Source organism: Pongo abelii, chromosome 7, assembly GCF_028885655.2.
Source record: "Pongo abelii isolate AG06213 chromosome 7, NHGRI_mPonAbe1-v2.0_pri, whole genome shotgun sequence".
Lineage (NCBI taxonomy): Eukaryota > Metazoa > Chordata > Mammalia > Primates > Hominidae > Pongo > Pongo abelii.
This window is the reverse complement of record NC_071992.2, coordinates 75,275,617-75,302,508: the sequence shown is the minus strand read 5'-3', so window position 1 is coordinate 75,302,508 and position 26,892 is coordinate 75,275,617. Positions and strand designations below refer to the sequence as shown.

General features: G+C 40.7%; 1 pseudogene; it reads right to left on the bottom strand.

Annotated features, from left to right (window-relative positions):
* Positions 1-26,374, bottom strand: part of LOC100462004 (phosducin-like protein 3) — a 100,152-nt pseudogene extending 73,778 nt beyond the window's left edge.
* Positions 26,375-26,892: the final 518 nt, after the last annotated feature.

Genomic DNA, 26,892 nt, shown 5'->3' with positions numbered 1-26,892 from the left:
AAAATTAGCCAGGCGTGGTGGCATGCACCTGTAATCCCAGCTACTTGGGAGGCTGAGGCAGGAGAATCACTTGAACCTGGGAGGTGGAGGTTATACTGAGCCTAGATCATGCTAAAACACTTCAGCCTGGGTGACAGAGGGAGACTCTGTCTCAAAAAAAAAAAAAAAAAAGAAAAAAGAAAAAAAAGAAATATAAGTTTTGATTTGTGGGTTCTCTATCATTGAAAATGTTCAAGCAGAAGTTATATAATCTTTTATAGGACTGTGAAAGGAGAATATCTTGAGCCCATGAGGGAAGGCAGGTAACTCCTTCATGGAGTTTAAGCTCACTTCCAACAGGGAAGATCAGGTTTTTTTTGTGTGTGTGAGTGTGTGTGTGTTGTTGTTGTTGTTTTTCCTGCTTCTAGGATGGTAGAGAGCAGTCTTCAGCCTGAAACCCATTCCTAGGTAAGTAAGTGAATTGCGGTTTGGCTTGGCTAAAGATTAACAACCAACTGGTCTAAATGTCAGAGGCATTTGAAGCAGAGCAACTCCATCTTGAGTAGGGGCTGGGTAAAATGAGGCTGAGACCTACTGGGCTGGATTTCCAGATGGTTGGGCGTTCTAAGTCACAAGATGAGATAGGAAGTCAGCACAAGACAGATCATAAAGGCCTTGCTGATTAAATAGGTTGCAGTAAAGAAGCTTGTAGTGACCTCTGATCGTCCTCACATCGCACTCACATCAGTGCCATGACAGTTTGTAAATGCCATGGCAATGTAAGGAAGTTACCCCATATGGTCTAGAAAGGGGAGGCATGAATAATCCACCCCTTGTTTAGCACATAATGAAGAAATAACCATAAAAATGGGCAACCAGCAGCCCTCAGGGCTGCTCTGTCTGTGGAATAGGCATTCTTTTATTCCTTTCTTTTTTGTTTTCTTTTTTTTTTTGAGATGGAGTCTCACTCTGTCACCTGGGTTAGAATGCAGCGGTGTGATCTCAGCTCCATGCAATTTCTGCCTCCCTGGTTCAAGTGATTCTCCTGCCTCAACCTCCCGAGTAGCTGAGACTACAGGTGCGTGCCACTATACCTGGCTAATTTTTGTATTTTTAGTAGAGATGGGGTTTCACCATATTGGCCAGGCTGGTCTCAAACTCTTGACCTCAGGTGATCTGCCCACCTTGGCCTCCAGAGTGCTGAGATTACAGGTGTCAGCCACTGCACCCAGCCTACTCCTTTATTTTCTTGATAAACTTGCTTGTATGTTACTCTATGGACTCACCCTGAATTCTTTCCTGCACGAGACCCAAGAACCCTGTCTTGGAGCCTGGATCCATCCCCCTTTCCTGTAACATGAATTTCTCCTTACCGTTAGAGGGCTCAGTGATCATATTGTTGGGGCTTCATTGTTTGTTCCCATTTGAAGTTGTTGTTTAAGAATCCTAATTCTAGTTTGGAGATGCATTTGAAAGGGTCTTCTCTATTGCTTTTCTCCCAAATTTTTAATCTTAATTGAGTTTGTCTGTGTGCATTTGCATGAGGAACTAAATTGTTGTTTTGATATGTTAATGAGAGACTGAGTTTTCTTAGCCCTGAAGAGAAGGGGCATTTTGCTCCTCCCAGCTGAAAGGCTTCCCTGGGTGACCGGGGGCCCCATGGGAGTGTCTGAGAGATTGACCACCCCATGACATGCAGCAGCCCTGCAAGGGAATCCCCAACAAAAATTAATTTTATAAATGGCTCATCTAGGTAACACATGTAAGGGCTAATCATCCGGTGTTTTGAGCCCTCTCTGAGGTCACAGACCTCTGGAGGGAGAAACTGAGACATATAAAAGGGTTGAAACTACTCAGCGGTGACACACTGTGGAGTCCTCCCCACAAGCAGCACATGTTGATCCACCACACAAAAACTATAGACCATAGCTCAGTTCCTCCATTAAAAAAAAAAAAACAGAAAAAAATGGGAAACAGTCTAAGAATGAGGAGAAAACAAGGAGAATGACCCCCTTTTGAGCAGTCTGTAGGTTTTATGGCACCTCTACTTGCCAAAATAATATGGTCTTTGTGCACATTTACATTAAGGAAAAAAGAGCCCTTGGCTGGGTGTGGTGGCTCACCCCCGTAATCGTAGCACTTTGGGAGGCCGAGATGGGTGGATCACCTGAGGTCAGGAGTTCAAGACCAGCCTGGCCCACATGGCGAAATCCCATCTGTACTAAAAATACAAAAATTATCCAGGCATGTTGGTGCATGCCTGTAATCCCAGATACTCAGGAGGTGAGGAAGGAGAATCACTTGAACCCGGAGGTGGAGGTTGCAGTGAGCCGAGATCATGCCACTGCACTCCAGCCTGCGTGACAACAGTGAGACTCCATCTCAAAAAACAAAACAAAACAAAACAAAAGCCCTAAGTGTCAAGTCTCTGAGCCCAAGCTAAGCCATCATATCCCTTGTGACCTGCACGAACGCATCCAGATGGCCTGAAGCAAGTGAAGAATCACAAAAGAAGTAAAAATGGGCAGTTCCTGCCTTACCTGATGACATTCCACCATTGTGATTTGTTCCTGCCCCACCTTAACTGAGCGATTAACCTTGTGAAATTCCTTCTTCAGGCTCAGAAGCTCCCCCACTGAGCACCTGGTGACCCCCGCCCCTGCCCACCAAAGAACAACCCCCTTAGACTGTAATTTTCCACTACCCACACAAATCCTATAAAACGGCCCCATGCCTATCTCCCTTCACTGACTCTCTTTTTGGACTCAGCCTGCCTGCACCCAGGTGATTAAAAAGCTTTATTGCTCACACAAAGCCTGCTTGGTGGTCTCTTCACATGGACGCTCTTGACATTTGGTGCCATGACTTGGATCAGGGGACCTCCCTTGGGAGATCAATCCCCTGTCCTCCTGCTCTTTGCTCCATGAGAAAGATGCACCTGTGACCTCAGGTCCTCAGACCAACCAGCCCAAGGAACATCTCACCAATTTTAAATCGGGTAAGTGGCCTCTTTTTATTCTCTTATGCAAGCTCTCTCACTATCCCTCAACCTCTTTCTCCTTTCAGTCTTGTCACCATCCTTCAATCTCTCCCTTCTCTTAATTTCAGCTCCTTTCCTTTTCTAGTAGAGACAGAGGAGATGCGTTTTATCTATGAACCCAAAACTCTGGCGCCGGTCACGGACTCAGGAAGACAGTCTTCCCTTGGTGTTTAATCACTGCGGAGAGGCCTGCTTGATTATTCACCCACGTTTCAGGGGTGTCTAATCACCGCAGGGATGCCTGCCTTGATCCTTCACCCTTAGTAGCAAGCACCACTTTCCCGGGGGGCAAGCACCCCCCACCCCTTCTCTCTGTGTCTCTACCCTCTCTTGTCTCTGGGCTTGCCTCCTTCACTATAGGCAACCTTCCATCCTCCATTCCTCCTTCTTCTCCCTTAGCCTGTGTTCTCAAGAACTTAAAAGCTCTTCAACTCACACTTGACCTAAAACCTAAACACTTATTTTCTTCTTGACTCCTTGACCCCAATACAAACTCAACAATGGTTCCAAATGGCTAGAAAATGGCACTTTCAATTTCTCCATCCTACAAGATCTAGATACTTCTTGTCGTAAAATGGGCAAATGGTCTGAGGTGCCTGACGTCCAGGCATTCTTTTACACATCGGTCCCTCCCTAGTCTCTGTTCCCAATGCAACTAATCCCAAATCTTCCTTCTTTCCCTCCTGCCTGTCCCCTCAGTCCCAACCCCATGTGTCACTGAGTCTTTTCAATCTTCCTTTTCTACAGACCCATCTGACCTCTCCCCTCCTCCCCAGGCTGCTCCTCCTCAGGTCGCTTCCCATCAGGCTGAATCAGGCTCCAATTCTTCCTCAGCCTCCACTCCCCAACCCTATAATCCCTCTATCACCTCCCCTCCTCACACCCGGTCCAGCTTACAGTTTCGTTCCATGACTAGCCCTCCCCCACCTGCCCAACAATTTCCTCTTAAAGAGGTGGCTGGAGCTAAAGGCATAGTCAAGGTTAATGCTCCTTTTTCTTTATCCAATCTCTCCCAAATCAGTTAGCATTTAGGCTCTTTTTCATGAAATATAAAAACCCAGCCCAGTTCATGGCTCGTTTGGCAGCAACCCTGTGAGGCTTTACACCCCTAGACCCTGGAGGGTCAGAAGGCTGTCTTATTTTCAATATGCATTTTATTACTCAATCCACTCCTGACATTAAATAAAGCTCCAAAAATTAGATTCCGGCCCTCAAACCCCACAACAGGATTTAATTAACCTCACCTTCAAGGTGTACAATAATAGAGTAGAGGCAGCCAAGTAGCAACATATTTCTGAGTTGCAATTCCTTGCCTCCACCGTGAGAGAAACCCCAGCCACATCTCCAGCACAAAAGAACTTCAAAATGCCTAAGCCACAGTGGTCAAGCATTCCTACAGGACAGGACCTCCTCCATCAGGATCTTGCTTCAAGTGCCAGAAATCTGGCCACTGGGCCAAGGAATGCCCACAACTCAGGATTCCTTCTAAGCTGTGTCCCATCTGTGCGGGACCCCACTGGAAATCGGACTGTTCAACTCACCCAGCAGCCACTCCCAGAGCCCCTGGAACTCAGGCCCAAGGCTCTCTGACTGAATCCTTCCCAGATCTTCTCGGCTTAGCGGCTGAAGACTGATGCAGCCCGATTGCCTCAGAAGCCTCTTGGACCATCACAGACACTTTAGGTAACTCTTGCAGTGGAGGGTAAGTCTGTCTCCTTCTTAATCAATATGAAGGCTACACACTCCACATTACCTTCCCTTCAAGGCCTGTTTCCTTTGCCTCCATAACTGTTGTGGGTATTGATGGCCAGGCTTCTAAACCTCTTAAAACTCCCCAACTCTGATGCCAACTTGGACAACATTCTTTTATGCACTCCTTTTTAGTTATCCCCACCTGCCCAGCTCCCTTATTAGGTCAAGACATTTTAACTAAATTATCTGCTTCCCTGACTATTTCTAGGCTACAGCCACACCTCATTGCTGCTGTTTTTGCCAGTTCAAATCCTCCTTCACATCCTCCCCTTGTATCTCCCCACCTTAATCCACAAGTATGAGACATCTCTACTCCCTCCTTGGTGACCGATCATGCACCCCTTACCATCCCATTAAAACCTAATCATCCTTACCCTGCTCAACACCAATATCCCATCCTACAGCAGGCTTTAAAAGGATTAAAGCCTGTTATCACTCACCTGTTACAGCATGGCCTTTTAAAGCCTATAAACTCTCCTTACAATCCCCCCATTTTACCTGTCCAAAAACCAGACAAGTCTTACAAGTTAGTTCAGGATCTGTGCCTTATTGACCAAATTGTTTTGCCTATCCATCCCATGGTGCCAAACGCATATACCCTTCTATCCTCAATACCTCCCTCCACAACCCCTCCACAACCCATTACTCTGTTCTGGATCTCAAACATGCTTTCTTTACTATTCCTTTGCACCCTTCATCCCAGCCTCTCTTTGCTTTCACTTGGACTGACCCTGACACCCATCAGGCTCAGCAAATTACCTGGGCTGTACTGCCACAAGGCTTCACAGACAGCCCCCATTACTTCAGTCAAGCCCAAATTTCTTCCTCATCCATTACCTATCTTTGCATAGTTCTTCATGAAAACACACATACTCTCCCTGCTGATCATGTCTGGCTGATCTCCCAAACCTCAACCCCTTCTACAAAAAAACTCCTTTCCTTCCTAGGCATGGTTGGATACTTTCACCTTTGGATACCTGCTTTTGCCATCCTAACAAAACCATTATATAAACTCACAAAAGGAAACCTAGCTAACCCCATATTTCCTAAATCCTTTCTCCACTCCTCTTTCCGTTCCTTGAAGACAGCTTTAGAGACTGCTCCCACACTAGCTCTCCCTGACTCATCCCAACCCTTTTCATTACACACAGCCGAAGTGCAGGGCTGTGCAGTCAAAATTCTTACAGAAGGACTGGGACTGCGCCCTGTAGCCTTTTTGTCTAAACAACTTAACCATACCATTTTAGGCTGGCCGTGATGTTCCTGTGCAGTGGCTACTGCCACCATAATACTCTTAGAAGCCCTCAAAATCACAAACTATGCTCAACTCACTCTCTACAGTTCTCATAACTTCCAAAATCTATTTACTTCCTCACACCTGATGCATATACTTTCTGCTCCCCAGCTCCTTCAGTTATACTCTGAAGGACTTTGTTGAGGCTCCCACAATTACCATTGTTCCTGACCTGGACTTCGTTCTGGCCTCCCACATTATTCTGGATGCCACACCTGACCCCCATGACTGTATCTCTCTGATCCACCTGACATTCACTCCATTTCCCCATATTTCCTTCTTTCCTGCTCCTCACCCTGATCACACTTGGTTTGTTGATGGCAGTTCCACCAGGCCTAATCGTCACTCACCAGCAAAGGCAGGCTATGCTATAGTATCTTCCACATCTATCATTGAGGCTACCACTCTGCCCTGCTCCACTCCTCTCTGCAAGCCGAACTCATTGCCTTAACTTGAACCCTCACTCTTGCAAAGGGACTATGCGTCAATATTTATACTGACTCTAAATATGCCTTCCGTATCCTGGACCACCATGCTGTTATATGGGCAGAAAGAGGTTTCCTTACTACACAAGTGTCCTCCATCATTAATGCCTCTTTAATAAAAACTCTTCTCAAGGCCACTTTACTTCCAAAGGAAGCTGAAGTCATTCATCCCAAGGGCCATCAAAAGGCATCAAGTCCCATTGCTCAGAGCAATGCTTATGCTGATAAGGTAGCTAAAAAAGCAGCTAGCGTTCCAACTTCTGTCTCTCATGGCCAATTTTTCTCCTTCTCATCAGTCACTCCCACCTACTCCCCCACTGAAACTCCCATCTATCAATCTCTTCCCGCACAAGGCAAATAGTTCTTGAACCAAGGAAAATATCTCCTTCCAGCCTCACAGGCCCATTCTATTCTGTCGTCATTTCATAACTTCTTCCACGTAAGTTACAAGCCACTAGCCTTCCTCTTAAAACCTCTCTTTTCCTTTCCATCGTAAAAATCTATCCTCAAAAAATCACTTCTCAGTGTTCCATCTGCTATTCTACTACTCCTCAGGAATTTTGCAGGCCCCCTCCCTTCCCTACACATCAAGCTTGGGGGTTTGCCCTTGCCCAGGACTGGCAAATTGACTACTCACATGCCCCGAGTCAGGAAACTAAAATACCCCTTGGTCTGGGTAGACACATTCACTAGATGGGTAGAGGCCTTTCCCACAGGGTCTGAGAAGGCCACTGCAGTCATTTCTTCCCTTCTGTCAGATATAATTCCTTGGTTTGGCTTCCCACTTCTATACAGTCCAATAACAGACCGGCCTTTACTAGTCAAATCACCCAAGCAGTTTCTCAGGCTCTTGGTATTCAGTGGAAACTTCATACCCCTTACTGTCCTCAATCTTCAGGAAAGGTAAAATGAACTAATAGTCTTTTAAAGACACACCTCGCCAAGCTCAACCTCCAACTTAAAAAGGACTGGACAGTACTTTTACCTCTTGCCCTTCTCAGAATTAAAGCCTGTCCTTGGGATGCTACAGGGTACAGCCCATTTGAGCTCCTGTATGGATGCTCCTTTTTATTAGGCCCCAGTCTCATTCCAGACACCAGCCCAACTTGAACTGCACCCCAAAATCTCATGATCCCTACTATCTTCTGTCTAGTCATACTCCTATTCACTGTTCTCAACTACTCATACATGCCCTGCTCTTGTTTATACTGCCGGTTTACACTGTTTCTCCAAGCCATCACAGCTGATATCTCCTGGTGCTATCCCCAAACCAACATTCTTAACTCCCTCTTAAAGTAAATAAATAATCTTTGCTGGCAGGGCACCCTCCAATACTTTCACCCTGATAAAGTCCTATTCTTTACTTTTATAGTCACTCATATTCTTGGTTCTGTTCTTATGCCACCCTCTACCTCTCCCCAGCTGTCTCCACCACACTATCAATCTCACTCTCTCCTACCATTTGTAATCCTTCTTTAACAAACAATTGCTGGGTTTACATTTCTCTTTCCTCCAAAATCATGGAGGCCTTGACTCACTCACTGCTAAAAAAAGGGGACTCTGCATATTTTTAAATGAGAAGTGTTGTTTTTACCTAAATCAATATGGCCTGGTATATGACAACACAAAAAACTCAAGGATATTGCCTAAAAACTTGCCAACCAAGCAAGTAATTATGCTGAACCCCCTTGGGCACTCTCTAATTGGATGTCCTGGGTCCTTCCCATTCTTAGTCCTTTAATACCTGTTTTTCTCCTTCTCTTATTCGGACCTTGTGTCTTCCATTTCTCAATTCATCCAAAACCATATCCAGGCCATCACTAATCATTCTATATGACAAATGCTCCTCCTAACAACCCCATAATATCACCCATTACCACAAAATCTTCCTTCAACGTAATCTGTCCTACTCTAGGTTCCCATGCCACCCCTAATCCTGCTCAAAGCAGCCCTGAGAAACATCGCTCATTATCTCTCCATACCACCTCCCCAAAATTTTCACTGCCTCAACACTTCAACACTATTTCATGTTATTTGTCATATTAATATAAGAAGACAGGAATGTCAGGCCTTTGAGCCCAAGTTAAGCCATCATATCCCTTGTAACCTGCATGAATGCATCCAAATGGCCTGAAGCAAGTGAAGAATAAAAAAAGAAGTAAAAATGGCTGGTTCCTGCCTTAACTGATGACATTCCACCATTGTGATTTGTTCCTGCCCCACCTTAACTGAGCAATTAACCTTGTGAAATTCCTTCTCCTGGCTCAGAAGCTCCCCCACTGAGCACCTGGTGACCCTCGCCCCTGCCCGCAAGAGAAAAACCCCCTTAGACTGTAATTTTCCACTACCCACCCAAATCCTATAGAATGGCCCCATCCCTATCTCCCTTTGCTGACTCTTTTTTCAGACTCAGCCCACCTGCATCCAGATGATTAAAAAGCTTTATTGCTCACACAAACCTGTTTGGTGGTCTCTTCACACGACTTGCAAACTACAGAGTTTTAAGTCCTCATTTTCTCGACTTTTTCTTTTCTGCCTGCTCTAAATCTGCTGTTATTTTTCTTCTCTTTTTGTTTTGTGTGCACCACACGCACAGCTAATTTTTGTATTTTTAGTACAGACAGGTTTTCACCATGTTGGCCAGGCTGGTCTCAAACTCCTGACCTCGTGATCCACCTGTCTTGGCCTCCCAAAATGCTGGGATTACAGGCATGAGCCCCTGTGCCTGGTCCTATTTTTCTATTAAGATAAAAACCATTGTTTAGATCCAACAAGTTCTTTTTGCAAGCTGGTAATTTGTAATTATCTTATGGCTAAAAGTTCTGAAGTAAAAGCTATAGGATCTGTGTGTGTGTATATGTGTGTATTTTTAAAAGGCCTTTATAATTTCTATAATTTTGTGTTTAATTGGCAATTAGATCCATTTTAATTTCCCTCTAGCATAGGAAACTTTTCTCTCTGCACCTTGTAATGTAAATTTTGATATTTGACTTTCACCTGAGTTGCTTCTTTAATATGCAAATTTAAGGCTATTTAGTTGACAACTGCCCAGGGTTGTAAAACAGGTTATCAAGAATCTGAAATTCTAAGAATGGAAGTAAAGGGTTTCTATGAATCTATAAAATGTACTTCTATCAGCATGCCTATCTATTTATGTGTTGTGTACACAATGTTTCACTACTAAAAATATGTAAAAGAGCTCTAATTAATTGCTTAAAAAATAAAAGTGCTTAAATCAGAAACTAAAAGGGAAATGACTAGTCAAATGCTTTTTCAAGTTTATGTAATTTAAGTAAAATCTTTAACAAATAAGCTAGCTTTAAAATTATTGATAAAGTAATATTAGAAATATCTTAAGAATTGCCAGCATACTTTTTTGTTGGCAGTCATTAATCAAGTAATTTCATACTTATCCCTGCCAAACACTATAAGTGTCAAATTTTGGCACAGGGTTTATGAAACTATAAACCCAGCCCAAAACAGAATAATTATTCCTTTTGTAATTTTTAATAAATAAGATATTGATATTGGTTTAATGGAAATAGCCACATCTTAAATTTAGTAAGATTACCAAAATTTCTAATCTTGTAGCTTTAGGCAGTCTAGTCCACAGGAAAGAAGGAGGTTTGCTTTGGGAAAGGACTGTTATTGTCTTTGTTTCAAAACTAAGCTGTAATCTAAGGTTCCCCCAAAGTTAGTTTGGCCTATGCCCAGGAATGAACAAGAGCAGCTTGGAGGTTAAGAACAAGATGGAGTCAGTTGCGTCAAACCTTTTTTCACTGTTTCAGTTATAATTATGCAGCGGCAATTTTACAACTTTAAATCATGACTCTTACAGTTTTCCTAAATAATTTGGTAAACAATTTAAATAAAATAATTAGGTAAATGTAATGGGCTAAATACTTGTAGACAAACTGGTCATAATTTAGAATGTAAAGTTATATTAAATTAATAAATAGATATTTCATTATTTGGGTGATATGGTTTGGCTGTGTCCCCACCCAAATCTCATCTTGAATTGTAAGTCCTACAATTCCCGTGTGTCATGGGAGGAACCTAGTGGGAAGTAATTGAATCATGGGGACTGTTCTTTCCTGTGCTGTTCTCGTGATAGTGGATAAGTCTCACGAGATCTGATGGCTTTAAAAATGGGAGTTTCCCTGCACGAGCTCTCTGTCTTTGGCTGCTACTATCCATGTAAGACATGACGTGCTCCTCCTGGCCTTCCACCATGATTGTGAGGCATCCCCAGTCATGTGGAACCTCTTTCTTTTGTAAATTGCCCAGTCTTGGGTATGTCTTTATCAGCAGCATGAAAACGGACTAATACATTGGTTATTTTCCAATAAATATATAGTAGGAAAACATTCTTGCTAAAAATAAAAAAAAAAACTGTGCCCTTATTAAAAAAAGGTGAACAACTTTTGTCTAATTCAAAGCTTATTTAAAGGTTATATATAAAACAAGGTAAAAGGAACCAGAAAATAAAAGAGGTGTTTTTTCACTGTTGTTGCAGTAAGATAGCTTAAGAGAAATAATTTTATATGAGAAAGAATCTTGTATGGTAAATTTAGTCCTAAAATAAAATTACTGGTTGTTTAAGAAAGAGGGATGTTCAGGACAAACCAGAAAGTCTGAGCATGTCATGAACAGTCAGTGTAAGTCACAGTAAGATGATTTATATTGGAAAAAAAACCCAAAACTTTAATATGATCAAGTTATCATATTAAGTTTTGGTTTGCTTAGGAAGAGAGACACAGATAAAAAAAATTTTAAGGTTATTCCATCCATGTGTCTTCCTGTATGTGCTTTTAAAGTCCTTGTGACATTGAGTTACAGGGCTTTGACTCCTGGATCTAAAAAGGACATCAAGTCCTGCCAAATCACTGAGAGCAATTAAAGCCTCACCTTCGGGCCCTGTAGAAGATGTCAAACAAAATAAACTGCATTCCTGAGACACAGGGGAAGAAATTAAAACTATTCAACTCCTCAAGGCCCAGGGACTATCATGGAAGAGGTGGGTGCATATGATTGTAAGGGCCAATTTTGGAAGATAAAATAAGTTCAGTTTCTCTATAAATTAATCATTAATATCAAAGACACACTTATGCAAGACCAGCATATGGGCCCCTGTGAGTATCAAGGTTTTCTTGAAATATTAACCAATTCCTTAATAAAGGTTATAAAGGTTTTAAAAGGCTTATGTAAGCTATATCTTATGGTCAAGATTAAAGTTTTATAGATTTTTTATAAAATTTTGGAAAACAAATTTAATTGTCTTCATGCTGTTTTTAATATTGTTTGGAAAATTAACTTTCCTCTCTCAAAAAATAAAAGTTTTCACCTTTTTTTTTTTGAAATCTTTGAGTTATCACTTTGGTTAAATGAATGACTTATTTTACAATGACCTGTGATCCTGTTTTGTGATATCAAATGTTTGAAACCTTTGATATTTGACAAGCTTTCCTAAATCAAATTATAAATTATGTTTTTTTTCTGACCGAATCAATCCTTTAAGATATTAGGTTCCCTAAAGTCCAAAAAAAAAAAAAAAACACAAAACATAATTTGGCTTATTTGGTACAAAAATTATACAGGAAGCATTGTCAAATATGAAATGGTGTTGTGTTTTCTTTGGGCATACGGTATAACTATGTTATTGGTATGTGTTCTAAAATTATGGGAAACTCCTATAATTCTGCTATAACTTAGTGTACATTATCAGTAATAATAGTAATTGTTATGTTAAAATTATTGCGTGCCAACAAATTTTTTTGTCAATTGTGTCTTTGACTACAGTTGCCCTAAAACTTTTTGTCATCCATGGACCATTGTTGTCTAGTTTTGGTCCTTTTTAGAAGGTGGTTTTATAATCAGCTATACAACAGGTGCTCTTGAATGCAGGTTTCTGATAACTTTGGAGACTGTAACTTTGGAATAGAGATGAAACCTTCAGGATTAATGGAGACCTAAAAAGTTCATGAATATTGAGCAGAACAGGAATTAACTACATGGACTAAACTAATCTTTTTGACTTTTTGCTTAAAATGTTTGCTGATGCTTTGTCTTATTTTTCAGAGTCTCGCAACTTTTCTTTTGAGATATTGACAGCTTTTAACAATTTAATATACTCCCATGAACAAAATTTGGAGCATATTTTTTGCTCTCTACCTGATTTCTCCAGAATTTGGAAACTATTTGTGAGTGTTCTTAAATTATGGCAATACAGTTATTTGCATAAGTGCAATAAGAATCTGTTTTCTTTTGTAATGAGACACAACTGGAGACACTGGTTATTTTACCAAGGCTTTGACTGGAATGATGTGCTTTCCTTTAAGGAATCAGACTTATGGAGCCAATAAAGCCCTTGGAAAAACTGGCCCCATATTTTGTGTACACAGTCCCTGTACAGGGTTTCTGACCCGTGGTTAGTAAAGAAAGTCATTTACTGACAGGTCTAGAAGCCCCAGGTTTATCTTGGAAGCTCAAGAGAAGAGGAAATTCACCCAACTCATAGATATTTGATGGCACAAATCCATGGCTGGCTTCAGCTTTAAAAAGTCTTATGTGAGATTCCTTTTATGGAACAAAGTTCCATCAAAGCCAATTTAAAACCTATGTAAAAAAACCCACCAAATTATTCTTGCTGCACTGTATACAAATAATTAGGCCAAGTATAATACAGCAAAACTGTCCTACCATGATCTGTCTTTAGTAAAAATGGGAAACCGGAGAGAGAAAAATTAGTCTTGCCTAATGTTTTTTCCATTTTTATTATTCTCTACATTTTGAACCAAATTCTAATTTTTCTTGGCTACAAGTCTTCAAAATAATGTTTTCAATTTTTTTCCTTTTTTCCCATTTTTCCTAATTTGAAGTCAATCATTAAGCCCTGGGAACTGAAGTCAGACAAACTAAACTTTAAAAGAAAATAACAGCAACCTATTTACATAGATAAGTCACTTTCATACCTGCCTACTAATGTATGGACTTTAGAGTAATGTGGCCTATCTCAGTTTTTCTAGGATTGCCCTTTTGTTTGTTGTTGTTTTTCTCTCTTCCTCCCCCTATTTTCTCTTCATAGGACATGAGACTTAACAACCTGCTAAAAATGAGCTTTGGGGACCTACACATCTAGGAAAAAACCATCCTAGCCATGAGAGATCAGATGAAACCTGAAAAGAGACTCATTTTCTTGTAAAATGCTTTCTCCAGAAAATTTTAAAAAAGAAAAGGGAAGAAATGTGAAAGTAAAATATCTTGGGCCCTTTCAAGCTGGGAACTGCTCAGGGAAAATGCCTCCCATTCTATTCAAAGTCATCCCTCTGCTCACTAGGATAGATGCAAACTCTGATTGCTTCCTTTGGAAAGGCTTATCAGAAACTCAGAAGAATGCAACCATTTGTCTCTCACCTACCTGTGACCTGGAAACCCCTGGGGGCCGGGGGGGAGGGGATGGGGGACTTGCTTTGAGTTATCTCTGCCTTTCTGGATGGAATTAATGTACTTCTTACATATGTTGATTGATATCTCATGTCTCTGTAAAGTGTATAAAACCAAGCAGTGCCCTGACCACCTTGGGCACATGTTGTGAGGAATTCCTGAGGCTGTGTCACAGGCGCGTCCTCAACCTTGGCAAAATAAACTTTCTGCATTAACTGAGACCTGTCTCAGATTTTCTGGGTTCACAGGAATTTTGTGGAGGCAATTTTTACACTTTTAAGAGGTTTGCAATAGACCAGTGTTTTCCTATAGAAATATAATGCAAGTCATATGTAACTGCAAATTTTCTTGTAGCCAGATCAAAAAAAAAGTAAAAAGAAATGGATTAAATTGATTTTAGTAATATACCTTGCATAATGCAGTATATCCAAATCATTATTATTTCAATATGTAATCAATATAAAAACATTAATGAAATAGTTTACCTTCTTTTTTTCTGTACTAATTTTCTGAAATCCAGTGTGTTTCTTACATTTGCCAGCATGTTTCAATTTAGACTAGCCATGTTTCAAATATCCCATAAAGACATGTGGCTCCTGGTGACTGTCCTACTGGACAGCACAGATCTAGGTCCGTGGTCCTCAAATTTAGCCTCCCCAGAACTTCTGATTCCCTGGGTCTGGAATGGAGCCCAGGAATTTGCATTTCTAACCATTTCTCAGGTGATGCCTGTGCTGCTGGTCCAAGGACCACAATTAGAAAACCCCTGGTTTAGACAAACAAAATGCTTCTCTTTACAATGGATATATGCTTTTGATGTTTCTTATCCATTATTGTGAAACAATGGTCTTTGTGCAGTGAAGCTGAGACTTTCTGGATTGACTCCAAATGATCCTGACTTTCTCAGTCTTCATGCACTGTTTCCTCCACATCATTATCTCATTATTGGGCTCCTAATGTTTATTTGCATTTCCTTTTTTAGGGGAAGAAAGGGTGTGATATGTTTCCTCACCCATCATAAGGGTCACTGCCGATACTCCTGTGACAAAAGACAGACAGGTGAATGAGAGAAAAGCGTAACAAATTTATCAAAGTTTTATATGACATGGGAGCTTTCAGAATGAAGACCCAAAGACTTGTGGAAAACTTCTATTTTTATGCTTGGGTTCGATGAAGAATGGGCAATGGTGTAGAAATGTGATTGTACAAAAGGGTATGACCCAATGGGAACAGACTGATGGGGAAACCCAGCAAAGCCTGTCTCTTCCAAGTTTTCTTGGCCTCTCCATGTAGCATTTCTTTCTCCTGGGTATGGGGCAGGACCTCTCTGGAATGAGCATCTTCCAGGGAGAATACAGAGAGTGTGCCCTTTCTAGGTTTTATGGCTTCCTTTGGGGGATAGGGGTTCTAGTTTCTATGCGCCCCCTTGGGGAAGAGGAGTTCTGATTTCTATGACTCCTTTGTGGGGGAGAAAGAGGGACAGGAGACAAAAGGACAGGAGAAGGTGGGAGAGAGACATTCCCTTTGAGGCTGCTTCTGAGGCTTCTCAATCCCTTTTAGTTCAATGTATTCAGCAGGCCAAAGTGTCATATTTTGGGGTACAGTTTTCTGAGTCCCAATGCTTTCAACAAAGATACTTCTACAAATTTTACTGAGTGTGTATAAATATTAATGTAAGAATAAATCAAAGGTGGTGTTTCAGGTTCTTGTATTATTATAAAGGACATTTAGTGATGGGACACAACTTCCGAGTGTGTTAGATCCCAGAGGCATACATATCCTTACATGTTCCTTTTGCAGTGTATCCACTGGCTACTGAACCCATGACTATATCTAAATCTTTCTTGAAACTATAAATTTGTCAACATATGTAATTTTTCTAAGCTTAGTAATTGCATAAAGTAGACCTTTTCATATTTCTTAAAATTACATCTTTTAATCTCCAAGAGGAGCTTTCTTAATTTTATTATTCCAGGATTTGGTAAACACATCTATCTCTAATGTACAGATACCACATAATTTACCAACTAGAATGTGCCTGGATATCTCCTTGGAAAATTTAATTAGGGTCTGATTTTGTGGGTGTTTATCCATTGGATTTATCTAGCTATATCCACAAGGGATTTCTTTTTCAACTTATGCTATGAAAACTCACTTTTTTTTGCACAAATTGGTTTGGTCCCATAACAAGCATCTGTTAGTACCAAACCAGTTATGAAAAAAAAAGGGGGTTGGGGGTGGAATTGCATTTCAGTCGATTGGAAAAGGAGACAGGCCTGGATATTCTTGGAAGCCAAGAAGACAAAAGTTTCTTTTCAATAGATGCAAAGAAAGACAGTTCTTTATTTTTGTGTAACCAAGAAACAGAAGTTTCCTGTCGGTAAGATGTTCTGGAATGCAGCAGGGACCATTTTCTCACAGTCATCCCCAAGGCACAAGGTTTCTATCAACCCCAAATACAGACGGGCTTGGATGTGTGTATGAGTCAGGAACACAAGGTCCTCATCAGGCTTCCCTTACAGAGGGGAAGGTTATCCAGGCTGGAGCAGTTCCCAAGAAGGACAAAATTAATGGTTTAAAAATATAAAATAATAATGAATTCAGATCTTTTGTGGTTTAGAGGCAGTCTGTAAGAATAGGACTTTGGACTTCAAAATGTGCAGCATATGAAATATATTTCAGTTTTTTTTTGCCTGAAAGCTTTTTTTTTTTTTTTTTTTTTTTTTTTGAGACAGAGTCTCGCTCTGTCACCCAGGTTGGAGTGCAGTGGTGCAATCTTGGCTCACTGCAACCTCCACCTCATGGGTTAAAGTGATTCTCCTTCCTCAGCTTCCCAAGTAGCTGAGATTACAGGTGCGTGCCACCACGCCCAGATCATTTTTGTATTTTTAGTAGAGACAAGGTTTTGCCGTGTTGGCCAGGCTGGTCTGAAACTCCTGACCTCAAGGGACCTGCCTGCTACAGCCTCCCAAAGTGCTGGGATCACAGGTGTAAGCCACTGTGCCCGGCCCTGAAAGCTTTCTAAATGATTCTCGGTAGACCCAGAATTTTCATTTTAGAGAGTCAAAGGTATGGAGTTTCCCAAACATTTGTTATCAGTTATTTTTTTAAATAGTAAGATCTAGTTATGTGAATTAGTCAATAAGCATTTGCTGAGTGCCTACTATGGGCCTGACTCTTACTAGGTCTTGGGGATTTAAAGATGAATAAAGTGTAGTTGCTGTCTTTGGGGAGTGTATACTCAAGTGCCAGAGAAAGACATATAAGCAATGATTATGAAGCAAACGTTTCAAGAATACCAAAGCCTTGTAAAGTGTGGGAATCAGGGAAGGCTTCATAAGAAGAAATAATTTGAGCAGTGTTTTATAGGCAATGAGGGATGAAGGTAGCTGAGGAGGGGAAGAATGCGAAGAGGAGTGAAAGGCGTTCTGCATTTGGGCTGAGGGAACAACATTGTAATTCACATAATTAAAAATGCACAGTATATCTGGGGACCACCAAGTTTCTGGCATTGGTTGTTATAAGAGGTAGGTTCAATCAATTGAGATCCTGTGTGGAGGGCATGGAAGTTTTGAGAGCATGGGATTTTGGGATGAAGAGAGAACTCAAGGGAGGGACACAGGTTGGGAGGCAATTGCAGTAGTCAAGAATAGAAATGATTAGGTCAAATAAGCTAGCATCCTCATTTCCTACTCTGTATATCAGCAGGGATCTGAAACATTTTAAATGTCAAATTCATTAAAAAATATATTTTAGCTTGTCAGCAATCAATTGGCATCTACTTATTGATTGTTCATCATGTTTCTGGAGTCACAACATTCTATGATTGTAGTAATGGAAGTCACCCTCATAGAAGCTAGACGTTTTGTACATATTCTAATTTTACCACTTATTGTTTCTATTATGTTTGGAAAGTCACATAGATTCTCTGAGCCTCAGTTTCCTCATCTCTAAAATGGAGATAATGACATTTACATCACAGAGTTGTTCTGAGGGTTAAGAGAGTAAATAAGCCCAGCAGTACCTGGTGCTGATGTGCTCACCCCTGCACCTGCCCTAACCCCTTGCCATGCCTGGGTGTGAAGTGTGATTTTTCTATGACTGTTTATAGGCTTTTCATTGAATTTATTTAAATAATTTTGTGGCATCTCTGGGGAAATGGGAAACATTTGTGGGATGGTTTAGTTGAGGTTTGCTCTATCTAGTTTGTGGATTTCTAGCCCAGTGACTCTTAGTCTTATTATATATTGACATCCATTGGAAGAGCTTTTAAAAATTATGATTCTTGGCTCTCACCACCTCCCACAGTTTAGAATCGCTTCTAATTCATTTAAAGAAATTCTTCTTAAGAGCACACTGATTTGGAGTCATTGTGTTAATTTTTCACACAGATTATAGTCACTGATCTCAGAAAATCTGAATGAGGTCCACAAGACGCCCTTTCATAATCTGTGTTAAATTTGCAGGATCATGTTGAAAATTTGGAACAGCATTTAACTTGCCATAAGACTGTTCACAATACCTTTTTGCCTAGGTCAGTTTCATTGTGAGAGATTTCTTTTCTGGTCATAAAATGAGCTAATTTTTTTTTTCTGACAGAAATCACATACTACAGTTATTTAATTTCATTCACTTGCAATGACTTTAAGAATTGGTATAGATTAATTCCTGACCTCAGGTGATCCACCAGCCTCGGCCTCCCAGAGTGCTGGGATTACAGGTGTGAGCCACTGCGCCTGGCTGAGATCACGTCATTGCACTCCAGCCTGGGTGACAGAGCAAGACTCCATCTCAATTAAAAAAAAAAGTATTGATTAAAATAGTCTGTATTTCTGGGCAAGACACAGCTCTATAGATGTTAGTAAAACATGAGACTGTTGGAAAAACAGACAGTGAAGCTACTATAGTCATTACTGGAAGTATTTGGATTTTTCATTGTGTTACAAACATCTAGGGTAACTCCACCAATTACAAAAGAACTCTTACGGAGTCCCAGTTAAGAGTATCCAAGAGAGTGTACTGTCAGAATAAACCCTGGAAACCCAGAGAGCATCAATTAGAAACAGAAAGAAAACTTTGCCAAAATTCAAGGTTGGGAATTTCTAGTTAGAGAAATGCTGAATAGTTCTACAGAGAGTGGAAAAAATGTTAAGCATCTAAAAGAGACCTGAACCTGGTCTTTGTAGGGTCCAGCCCTATGGGGCTTAGCGAATGTTCTCCCCGTATGCAGAGATGAGAGACTGTAATAAATAAAGACACAAGACAAAGAGATAAAGAGAAAACGGGTGGGCCCGGGGGACCACTACCATCAAGACACGGAGATGGGTAGTTGCCCCGAATGGCTGGGCGTGCTGCTATTTATTGCATACAAGACAAGGGGGTCAGGGTAAAGAGGGTGAATCTTCTAAGTGATTGATAAGGTGAAGCAAGTCATGTGATCATAGGACAGGGGGCCCTTCCCTTTTAGGTAGCCGAAGCAGAGAGAGAAGGCAGCATATGTCAGCGTTTTCTTCCATGCACTTATCAAAAAGATCAAAGACTTTAAGACTTCCACTATTTCTTTTACCACTATCTACTAAGAACTTCAAAGAGGAACCAGGAGTATGGGAGGAACATGAAAGTGGACAAGGAGTGTGAGCACTGAAGCACAGCACCACAGGGAGGGGTTTAGGTCTCCGGATGACTGCAGGCAGGCCCGGATAATATCCAGCCTCCCACAAGAAGCTGGTAGAGCAGAGTGTTCCCTGACTCCTCCAAGGAAAGGAGATTCCCTTTCACAGTCTGCTAAGTAACTGGTGCCTTTCCAGGCACTGGCATTACCGCTTGACCATGGAGCCCTCAAGAAGCCCTTATGCTGGCGTGACAGAAGGCTCACCTCTTGCCTTCTTGGTCACTTCTCACAATGTCCCTTCAGCACCTGACCCTATACCCACTGGTTATTCCTTAGTTATATTAGTAATACAACAAAGAGAAATATTAAAACTAATGATTAATAATGTCTATACTAATGATTGATAACGTCCATGATCATCTCTATATCTAATTTGTAGTATGACTATTCTTATTCTAACTATTTTCTTTATTATACTGAAACAGTTTGTGCCTTTAGTCTCTTCCTTGGCACCAGGGTAATCCTCTGCCCACAGGTCTTGGCTTTCTACAGGGGTGTAAACTTGGGAAAATCACATGACTTTTCTGAGCACTGCCTTTAAAATTAAGGTATCTTCAAGATCTCTTCTGTCAGGAAAAGTCATGATAGACATTTAAAGTAGGCAAAAGAGATGCCTGGGTGTTCTTTCAATAGGAAGTTGGGCATTGTCCAAGGGACCCTCCCAAGGTACTGTGATTCTTTCGGGGCTGTGAACCATTGATTGTCTTTGATTATTTTGCAATTCTGTAGACATAGATAGAAAGAGTTCCTTAAAGTCATTAGTTTATAACTTTACTGAGTGGCTACTATAGGCGGGAACCTACTAGATCTTGGAAATGCAAAGATAAATGAGATAGGTTTCTGATCAGTTCCTACCCTAAAAGAGACACATATACTCATTAATATTGAGTCTTCCTGCACCTATTCCCCTGCCATCCCCCCTTCCTGTAACATACCCAGGAAAAGGGTATGGATCAAAGAAGGAACATTATGCAAAAAGGCATGGTGGGCATGAAAAGAACCTTGGATATTTTATAGTTAATAAGTCTTGTGTGGTTGGAGTTTTGGGTCACTTATAAAGAGCAAATTTAATGAGGCTAAGTGGCAAGATTTGGCTATCCTTTTTTAAGGTCCTTTTATTCTGTACTCAGGAGAGGGGATCTTACATGCTGCATGCAGCAGGAAGTCAGCAGGGATTTTTCATCAGGAAAGAGATATGATGTGAACTCTACCATTGATATCAAAGATGAGCAATAGAGGATGGAGTGTGGGCGCACTCATCCAGGTGAAAGTGGATATATTTTTAACTATGGCAGTAACTGTGAGGATAGCAAGAAAGGCAGGGGTTGAGTGAAATGTTTTGAAATGGAATTAACAGGGTTGAATTAGAGAGAAACACTGGAGTTGTGAGGGAAAGAAGTACAGGGTGATTCCATGCTTTCCAGACTGGATGAATGGTAGCTTCCCTAGCTGCAACAAAGAACATAAGAAAAGCAAGGTGTGAGGGCAAGTGGGGTGAGTTGGCAATGAGTTTAGTTTTAGACATGTGATTTGAGCAGCAACTTGGTTGTGAAACTAATTTGCATTTGCATAATTATTTACAATGTTCAGGAACCCTCATATATATTGACTTTTATTTGTTTGACCATTGTGAGTTGATGAGAGTGCTAATGTCTTAGTGCATGAATGTGGATGAAGCAACATGTGTGTGCAGTTCTCAGAATAAAGGCACACGAGGTTGTTTTTTGATTTACAGTCAGGGCTTCTGTATATCAGGCTTTCCTTGTTGATGGCTCTGTGTGAAACCCAAAAGCCCCCCATCTATGGGACCTTTTCCAATGGTTATATGATTTCTAAAGCCTGTTTCTCATGGTTATAACCTTGAAGAATTTTGAGTGTGGGTATACTATTTCCAAAGTTCTATGTTCCTTGAGCACAAAGACCAATTCTAGTCATCACGGTATCCAAAGCCTTTAGGACAGTGTCTTCCAGAGTACCTAATCAATAAATATCACCTGGATGAATGGATGTATGATTGAGCACGCTAAAGTCAGTAAAGCTTAGGTAGAGCAGTATTGTTATAGTATTGACAGACTGCCCAGAAGAACCCCAGGACTTAAGTGTTTGTATTCTCATAGTGTCCTTCAATGTGCAGAAAGCTCACATCTCAAAAGATCTTCTGGCCTTCTTCCTATGACCTCAGCTCCATGATGGACCCGCTGATTACCTCTGTCACTCTTGAAATGTAAATATCATCCCCTATTTATGTGATCATGGGTTAAGGAGGCTTAGAGATAACTAGTTCTGAATGCATGTGGGTGTCTAAAACCAGACTATCTTGATGTCAAGTACCTAGAGCTACTGCTGATTACCAGCAGGTCTTATTTTTATCTGTGGTCTCTAAGGGATATAGATATGTTACTAGGATGCTCAATATGTTTGAAATCCTTAAGTTACAAATGATTCTTGTATTGTTTTATACACTTTGAGCAATCTCACAAATGTATAAATCATCATGACATTCCTGAGTATGAATACAATAAAAATATATGAACAGTACTCAAACTAATGATAATAAAAATTAACTCAAACATGAAATGATCTAAGAAAATATACAGATAATATACACCAACCATTTCTTATAATAGCTATAAAAATAATAATTACATTATCTTAGTACTTGTTACATGCCAGAGACAGTCAGTTTTGCTATAATGTAACACACACTCCTGAAAACTACAGCACTATGCAAAATTGGCAATAACAATCACAGGGTTTATGGGGAAAATGAGTTTAGGGGCACAACAGTCAAAAACCTCACTAGGTACATGTTACAAACAACAACAAAAAGGAACATAATAAAATGACAGTAGTTTGTTACACATGTTCAATGGTTAAGAAAGGTATAAATGCTGAAATAAGTATCCATTTTAACTTGGAAAAGACCTGATGCTTGCCTGTGGAAGTGAGTATCACAGGCTGTACCTTGTGAGTTACTGTGAAGGGACAGAAGGAGGGTTAGCTGAAATGTGATGGGCAGTTGTAGCACCTGATGAGGATGGGGGATGGCTCACAGCACACAGTGAACTGAGGTAGTTGGCAGGTGTTTGAGGTGTGTACATGTGCACGTTTTGTGCATTCCCTGCATGACCCAGTTCAACTGGCTGCAGTTTTCTGTGTTTCCAACAAATGAAGGTGCCATAAACAAGCATGGAAGTCTCATTGTGCTCAAATTGTTCCCTAATATATCAATTTCATTGGAACAAATTTGCATTTTCAAAACAAGCATTCTAGTAGAACTGACTGCTCTAGTTCAAGTGCTTTATCTATATTAACTCATTTAATCCTCCCAACAATTATTTTGGTTTGGTACTATTATGGTTCTCATTTAATTGGTGAGGAAATTAAGGCAAAGAGAGGTTAAATAATTTAATCAAGATAAAAACTTATTAAGTGACAAAACCAGTGTGCTACTCTGCCTTCCAACATATTATATTATGCTAATGACATTAATATATTTAATAAGATAAGTGTTTCTCCCAGACTTCTGAAGTTAGATTCATTTTGGAGAGGTCCATTTTAAATAATTCTTAATATCTGATAATTATGTTACTTAAATCTCTGATGTAGTTTTTGTTGTGGGAAGTCAGGGACCCCAAACGGAGGGACCGACTGAAGCCATGGCAGAAGAATGTGGATTGTGAAGATTTCATGGACATTTATGAGTTCCCCAAATTAATACTTTTATAATTTCTTATGCCTGTCTTTACTATAATCTCTAAACATAAATTGTGAAGATTTCATGGACACTTATCACTTCCCCAATCAATACCCTTGTGATTTCCTATGCCTGTCTTTACTTTAATCTCTTAATCCTGTCATCTCTTAAGCTGAGGAGGATGTATGTCGCCTCAGGACCCTGTGATAATTGCATTAACTGCACAAATTGTAGAGCATGTGTGTTTGAACAATATGAAATCTGGGCACCTTGAAAAAGGAACAGGATAACAGCAATATTTAGGGAACAAGAGAGATAACCTTAAACTCTGACCACTGGTGAGCCAGGAGGAACAGAGCCATATTTCTCTTCTTTCAAAAGCAAATGGGAGAAATATCGCTGAATTCTTTTTCTCAGCAAGGAACATCCCTGGGAAAGAGAATATGCTCCTGGGGGTAGGTCTATAGACGACCCCCTGGGCGTGGCTGTCTTTTATGGTCTGTAGACTGTAGGGGTGAAATAGACCCCAGTCTCCCATAGCCTTCCCAGGCTTATTAGGAAGAAGAAATTCCTGCCTAATAAATTTTGGTCAGACCAGTTGCTCTCAAAACCCTGTCTCCTGATAAGATGTTATCAATGACAATGGTGCCCGAAACTTCATTAGCAATTTTAATTTCACCCTGGTCCTGTGGTCCTGTGATCTCGCCCTGCCTCCATTTCCCTTGTCATATTCTATTACCTTGTGAAGTACTTGATGTCTGTGACCCACACCCTATTCGTATACTCCCTCCCCTTTTGAAACTCCCTAATAAAAACTTGCTGGTTTTGTGGCTTGTGGGGCATCATGGAACCTACTGACATGTGATGTCTCTCCCGGATGCCCAGGTTTAAAATTTCCCTCTTTTGTACTCTGCCCCTTTATTTCTCAAACCAGCCGACGCTTAGGGAAAATAGAAAAGAACCTACATGACTATCGGGGCAGGTTCCCCGATAGTTTTAGCACATTTTTCTGTTGTTATCTCCACTGTCAAGATCGGAAATATCAAGCTATCATGTCGTGTTAATGCCCCTTAAATAATTGAGGACCAGTTGAAAGTAGTGTAGTCAGTCTTTAGTGCTCAGCATGTACTCAGCACCAAGCTTGACTGTCTCTCATCATTGATAATTATGCTAAAAGTTATATTCAGTGAAGTCTAATCAATGGGGTTCCAATCATAATGTAAACATGCTGTGCTCCATTAGCATTAGAAATGTTTACTGTCTTGTGTATTTCATTAGTGTCCCTGGTTCCTCCTCATTACACAAACTCTTTATGGAATAGAAATATTTAACATAAAACATCTTGAATGCTTTCTGTTTTTGAGGAGTAGCTTTTTAGATTGCTAAGTATGCACTTAACCATTCGTATCCCATGGAGAGTTGGTTGCAAATGTGAATGGATGAATAACTAATGACACTTTGAATGGGATTTTTGGCACAATAGTGACTAAAAGCTGACTCTGAGGTGTGAGCTGGGAAAGGGTTATGGATCTCTGGCTTTAGAGCTGGTTAGACCTAGGTTCAAATCTTAACTCCTCCACTCGTTAGCTGTGTGATCATGGGAAAAACACTTCTCTGTGTTTCAGTTTCATCTGTAAATACCTTTGTCATGTTATTATGAATTAATTAGCTAAATCATGTTGCACACATAATATATAATAGGTAATTAGTAAATCAACCCCCAATAAGAGAGAACTCTGCAACCTATCAACAGACATCATTTCCTGGGTTGTTGGTCTGAGTGGTACAAGCCTGAGGTTGAAGGTAAGTGGTGGACAGGGAGCCGCCTGTTAATCCCAGCGACTTGGGAGGTCGAGACAGGAGAATCGCTTAAACCCAGGAGGCGGAGGTTGCAGTGAGCTGAGATCGCGTCCTGCAGTCCAGCGTGGGTGACAGAGCAAGACTCTGCCTCAAAAAAATAAAAAAATAAAAAAATAAAGAAAAAGAAAGTCTGCCAATAAAAAAAAAAATTCTCTTGTAGTTTTCCAACCCAGCTTCCTTTATTCCTCCTTTTTGGACCCTTCTAACCATAGCGGCCAAGACTGGTCCAACATATCTCATGGTTTGCCCAGGAAGGATGCAATTGGACTGGAGTGTGCATGTGAGTTGGTGTTTGATTCCAAACAGTGTTTGGTGGAGATGGAGTACCTTGGCTGAATTCACCCTCTCTGAAGGCAGTAGGGTTTGGTGGCCAGGAGCACGGATTCTGGAGTGACACAGACCTCTCAGACCATTCACTGCCTCTGTCTGTGGTGGTGGACGCATCTAAACTTTCATTTTCTCATCTGAACACTGCATGAGATTACTGAGCTTCTTACGAGAATTAAAGAGAATAATCTATGGGAAGTGTCTGGCATGATATCTGGTTCATAGTAAGTGTTGCTTCCATTATTTATGCTGCATAATAAGCCACTCCAAAGCTTAGTGGCTTAAAACACTGATTTATTATTTCTCATGATTCTGTGGGCCAGGAATTCAGGCAGCACTCTGATGGACATTTTATCTGATCCACATAGTGTCAGCTGCATTCAGCTGGTGGCTAAACTGGGTTGGAAGATCTGAGAGAGCTTTACTCACATGAGTGTGCCTCAATGTTCCTCCACGTCTTCTCACTCCCTGTGGCTGGCTTAGGTTGGATTTTTTCACAGCATAGTGGTCTCAGGATTTCTTACATGTTGACTGGTTTTTGAGAGCAAAGAGAAATTGTCCAGCCCTCTTAAAGTCTCAGCCCTAAACTGGCATAGTGTCACTCTAGTCCAATGGAGATGAAACAAGTCATAAAACCAGCCGTGGTTCCACTTCAAGGGGAAACAGTCTCCCCTGTAAACGAGAAGAACAGCACATGCCTACTGAGGGCGGGAATTACGGCAGCCATCTTTGGAGGTGACCACAGCGCTAAAGTTTTTATTTTCCTGTGCTTTGGTTTGCTGTCTTGCCTAAAAGGCATAGCAGCATCTTTGACAGCCAAGAGCATGCTGTAGGGCAGAGTGAGCTGTGGGAACTAAGGAATAGGTGTGGCCTTGAGGCTATTCTAACTTGGCACCTTCTCTTAAAGTCAACAAGGTCTAATACATCTTCTCTTAAAGTCGACAAAGGTCCAATACATTTTCAGTATTGCCATTCTGCCAACAACGGGCACTGACTTAAGCATTCCATCTGCTTTGTATTTAATCTCATGTCATTATTGTTTTGAAACATGTTTAAAAAAACACTAAAACAAACATAGACATAAGATTTCAATATGTTGTTTTCCCTTTTATTAATACCATGGAAAAAAGAAAATTAACTTGATCAAAAAAGTGAACCCACACTGGCTTCTATATGTGAGCTTTTGTTTTATCTTTTATTGGAATGTCTTTCTTTTTTTCCTTCTTTTTTCTTATCAGTCTACATCATGCTTTGAGGAATGTATTTTTTTTTTACCTCCTCCCCTTCCGTTTCTTATTTATCTCCCAAGGCCCAGCTTCCAAGTCACTTCCTTTATGAAGCCCC